A 5,833-nucleotide genomic window follows, 5' to 3' on the forward strand; every position below is an offset into this window, starting at 1 on the left:
CTATGTCCCCAGGGTCCATCACGGCACCCTGGGACATCCTCTTCGGCACCCCCGCCGGCGCAAACGTGCCCCTCTGGCCTGCGCCGCTCTCGCCCCAGTTGTCCCCCCCAGCTGGGTCACTATTGGCCTCCCGGCGTGGAGCTCTCCCGAGAGCGCCCGTTTCAGGAGGGCAGGTCCCTGGCGACGTCGTCCTCAGCGCTCGTCGGGCTTGGACCTGTGGAAAAAGAAAAGAGGGCCAGAAGCACTGCCAGGACACTCATCGGCGCCCTGCGGTCTCCGTACTCGCAGTGCTCCGCCCCCTTCCGACAGCCCCCGACTTGCCTGCTGAAGTCCTCCGCCGCTGGTTCCGTGCCCGTCCGCTCGTCAGCGGCACGCTCTCACAGGCAGCTCGCCCAGCCGCCCAGGGACTTCCTCTGCCCGCACAGAGGACGGCCTTTTCCGACGCGCACCCAGCGCCGCGTCCTCTCCTATCGGAGGAACCGGCATTCACCCCGGTTCCTCCTTCTTTTCTTGGACGCGCTGACGGTCTGGGTCTGAGCACAGCGAAAGCTCAAATCCAGCCCCGTCTGCGTCCAGGCAGAGCGACAGGAGACAGCTGCAGGCTTGGAGCGCAGGGCGCTAGGACCCAGGGCACTCAGCAGCCCCGATCCTACCAGCCCCTGCATATTCGAGCTCCTCGCCGCTAGCCGTCTGCACCGGCGTCTGCTGTCGGGAGGTTGCTTACTTGGAGCTGATCGTCCGTAGCGGTCACAGCCATGTTGGCAAGCCTCCCCACTTGCTTTACGGGACGGTAATACTCACCACCCCGCCGTGTTCTGCCGGCCTCGGTTCCAGCGCGCGCCGATCCTCCGTCTCACGCGGCGTCTCTCCCGACGCGACCGCCTTTCCCGTCAGCTGCTCACACTGAGCGGCGAGAACACGTAGCAGCTCCTCTAAAGACGGCTTGGCGGGCCGAAGGGACTCCTCCGACACACGCCGAGCCGCTGGTGGAGAGAGAGAGAGACGCCGGTGGGCTGACCTGTTCGTCAGCTCCACGCGACGCCTGCCTCCTCTGGGCCACTCCTCTGGCCCAATCGGGTTCTTCTCTGACACGAGACTGGCATTCCTTGGGCCGCCTCTATCCAATCATCGGCGGGCACACAAGACACACCGCCAATCCCGTGCCTGTCAGCGGGCGGGACCTCCGGCCCGCGGCCATCTTGTCTCCCCTGTTCTGGCTGCGAAGACGTGCCTCTTCGCCGCACCGCAGCTGCGGCTTCGACTTCGCGGCCTCCTCAGCGGCCGTCGCCGCCGCTGCCGACAGCCCGTGGCCCGGCGTGCTCCTGCCACAGACGCGGATCGGTTCGTCCCTCCCGCGGAGAACAAGGTACATCCAACCCCGCAGGGCAGGGTACTCACCTCCCGAGTCCCGTCGTGTCGAGGCCCCTGCCTCGGTTTGGCCTTCAGTGAAGCAACGCCCGGCCTGGCTGTCCGTCTCAACAGCGCGCTCTCGGAGCCGCTGCGCTCCAGCGAGCCGCTCCTCCTCCGCACCGGGATGGCCTCTCTTCAGTCCGGCGGCGGTTTCCGGTAAAAGCGCTCAGCGGGGTGCCGTGGGGCGCTCCAGCGGCCAGTGTGTGGGGTCTGCTGCTGCGCCGGGCCGTTCACAGACATTCTTGATTTTGATGCAGGTCCCCGCCTTGCACCAGGCGGAGCATCCTGCCGACTACGCCACTGTGAACGCTGGCCCCGGCACAGACAGCGGCCAACATTGTTTCACCACACACCATTTATTGTCACCAATATTATTTACAAAATGGCTCACGTGCACCCCCAGTGCCTTCTCGCACCGAGTTCCCCAAAGTCCAGGCCCACAGTCTTTTGTGCCTTCCTGGCGCCTCAGTCCTTCCTCTTGCTCAGTCCACTTCCACCGACTTCCACTCCATGACTGGAGGGAGGCGCCCTAAATAATGCCCCGGATGAGCCCCAGGTGCTTCGCCATCTGTTCCTTGGCCACGCCCCAGCGTGGCGGAAGTGTCGGCTGCCTTCCTGGCAGCTCTCCGGGCGCCACATAAAGTCTTCCCCCCGGCACTTCCTGGTGTGGCGGAAGTGTCGGAGTTCGGGATAATTAGGCACTGGGGCGCCGCCTGGCGGTGGCCACGGGTCCCTGCAGGGCTGGGCTTCCATGCCCTGTACCCGAGGCCCCCTGCCTAACCAGGACGGACGCCCCACTCTGTCTGGAGGAGGCACCGCCCTCCTCACGTCCTCCAAGGTGTCCCGGCGGGCTCCAGCCCCAGCCGCGGACCGTGCAGGATAAACCCGGCATCGGGCGCCGCCTGGCGGTGACCACAGGCCCCTACAGGGCTGGGCTTCCATGCCCTGTACCCGTGGTCCCCCACAGAACCAGGACGGGCGCCTCTGCGGTGTGGTGAGGCACAAGCCCTCCTCTCGTCCTCCAAGGCGTCCCGGCCGGGCTCCAGCTCCGGCCGGCGACTGCATGGGATCAACCCGGCATCGGGGCGCCGCCTGGCGGTAACCACGGGCCCCTACAGGGTAGGGCTTCCATGCCCTCAACCCGTGGCTCCCAATAAAACCAGGACGGACCCCCTCGCGGTGTGGAGGAGGCACAAGCCCTCCTCTCGTCCTCCTGGCGTCCGGCGGGCCCCAGCCCGGCGGGGACCACAATATATATACACAAACACACACACATATAAACATATATACATATACATATATACATATAAACATATCTACACATACACATATCTACACATAGACATTTCTATACTAATAAAAGGCAAAGCCCTCACTCACTCACTCACTCACTCACTCACTCACTCACTCATCACTAATTCTCCAATTTCCCGTGTAGGTAGAAGGCTGAAATTTGGCAGGCTTATTCCTTACAGCTTACTTACAAAAGTTAAGCAGGTTTCATTTTGAAATTCTACACGTAACGGTCATAACGGTCGATAACAGTCGACAACGTCCGCCATGTTGAACTTTCTTAATCATGGCCCTATCTTCACGAAATTTGGTAGGCAGCTTCCCTGTGCTAACCGAAACCGTTGTACGTACTTATTTGATGGTATGACGCCACTGTCGGCCGCCATATTGAACTTTCCAACGTCACTAATTTTCCAACTTCTCGTGTAGGTAGAAGGCTGAACCCATCTTCACGAAATTTGGTAGGTGGCCTCCCTGCGCTAACCAAAACTGATGTACGTACTTATTTCGGTGGTATGATGCCACTGTCGGCCACCAAATTGAATTTTCCAAACATCACTAATTCTCCAACTTCCCGTGTAGGTAGAAGGCTGAAATTTGGCAGGCTCATTCCTTACAGCTTACTTACAAAAGTTAAGTAGGTTTCATTTCGAAATTCTACTCGTAACGGTCATAACGGTTGACAACATTCGCCATGTTGAACTTTCTTATTTATGGCCCTATCTTCACGAAATTTGGTAGGTGGCTACCCTGCGATAACCAAAACTGATGTACGTACTTATTTCGGTGGTGTGACGCCACTGTCAGCCACCATATTGAACTTTCCAACGTCACTAATTCTCCAACTTCCCGTGTAGGTAGAAGGCTGAAATTTGGTACTTATTTCGGTGGTATGATGCCACTGTTGGCGCCATATTGAACTTTTCAACGGTCTTTGTTATTTATGGGCCCATCTTCAAGAAATTTGGTACGCGGGTTCCCAACGCTAACTGAATCCTACTTGCGTACATATATACGTCCATAGCCTGCAGCTCGGTCACTGTGTGAGGCGGTGTTGGGTCCCCTATCCCAACACCTCCCACGTTGTTGGCTGCCTGCCTATATAAGGCCGTCTGTCGCTCCAGTCTCTACATTCCCTTCCTTGCTTTGCCACGTGATTCACGTCTCCCTGCTGATAACTACAACCTTTTTATTTAATCCACGGCTTCTACGCTGTTTTATTGTTCATTTATTACGATTATAGTTATTGTGTAGGTATTTTAGACTTACTTTACATTGTTCAGGTACACATTTCCTTTATCATTCCAACCATACCCGCATTAACATGTCTATCGAGGTGATCACCATCGATCAAAGAACTGTCACTTACCGAGTGGTTTCCATGCCCGGAGATGGCACCTGCTTTTTCACTCTCTTTGTTACATATTGCACGGCCATATGAGGCTCACTCTTGATATCCGGAGGAACATTGTGTCTTATGTATTGAATGACTGAGACAGGTTCAAGGTGTGGACTGATGACGGTATAGGAGATAATTATTTTACACAGGAGCACTAGAAGAGTGAAATGCTTAAGCCCTTTACCTATGCATCTGCATGTGAGTTGATGGCTGCCGCTGAATTGTTCGATTGTCGCTTTCAAGTGTACCGAAATGGTCAAATATTTTACACCTTTGGACAACCGCCAATGCCACTTAAACATCTTAGATTCACAGGTGACAATTTCAGTAGTGGATACTTTGATGTTTATAAATGTTTAAACTCTCAAAAGCTGGATGTGAAGTTATCAATGAAACTGGTTGTATACTTACAACGCTTGACAGATGCCAAATGTCTCTTCAACACAAGTCCTATAAATACTGTCATAATTGAAACAAACCATGAAACTCAAACCGATTATGACAGCAGCATTTCAAGCTGTGAGATTTGAAACAAGATTACTGTTCACATTGCCAACTGTACGTTGCATGCTTAAGAGTAAGCTCAGCACACAGCTTGGTCATACAGTATTACAACCGGAGGGCCGAACTTACAATGTGGTATACAAACAGATCCTTAACGAATAATTATTGGTATATTTTCTCTCAGTTTAAAAAGGTTTAATTTTCTTCTTAATAAACATTTTTTAAGGCGAAGCGCGGGTATTTTGCTAGTCTATATATACTGTATATACATATACACATCTACATATATATATACATATATATACACATATCAACATATATACACACATACATATACATACATACATACACACACACATGTACATATATACATACATCCATACATACAGATAAATATACATATATACACACATACACATACATATATATATATATATACACATACATACATACATACACACACACATATATATATATATACACAGACACATATATACATATATATACAGATCTACATATATATATATATACATATCTACATATATACACACACATATATATATATGTTGTCCAGGGCATTATGCCCCTGGTAGGGCCACCCAAGGCAAACCGGTCCTAGGTGAGGGAATGAGACAAAGAGCGGTTCAATAAACCTCTGATGAAGAATAAAACCTTGGACGACGTTTTCCCTTGCCCGGACGCGGGTCACCGGGCCCCCTCTGGAGCCAAGCCTGGAGGTGGGGTTCGATGGCGCCTGGTGGCCGGGCCTGCACCCATGGGGCTCGGCCGGGCACAGCCCGAAGAGGTAACGTGGGTCCTCCTCCCCATGGGCTCACCACCTATGGGAGGGGCCAAGGAGGTTGGGTGCAGTGTGAGGTGGGTGGTGGCCGGCGGGACCATGGCGGTCTGATCCTCGGCTACAGAAACTGGCTCTTGGGACGTGGAATGTCACCTCTCTGAAGGGGAAGGAGCCTGAGCTAGTGCGCGAGGTCGAGAGGTTCCGGCTAGATATAGTCGGACTCACCTCGACGCACAGCTTGGACTCTGGAACCAATCTCCTTGAGAGGGGCTGGACTCTCTACCACTCTGGAGTTGCCCCCGGTGAGAGGCGCCGAGCAGGTGTGGGCATACTTATTGCCCCCCGACTCGGAGTGTGTGCATTGGGGTTTACCCGGTGGACGAGAGGGTGGCCTCCCTCCGCCTTCGGGTGGGGGGAAGGGTCCTGAC

The sequence above is a fragment of the Polypterus senegalus genome, chromosome 10, assembly GCF_016835505.1.
Source record: "Polypterus senegalus isolate Bchr_013 chromosome 10, ASM1683550v1, whole genome shotgun sequence".
Taxonomy (NCBI): Eukaryota; Metazoa; Chordata; class Cladistia; order Polypteriformes; family Polypteridae; genus Polypterus; species Polypterus senegalus.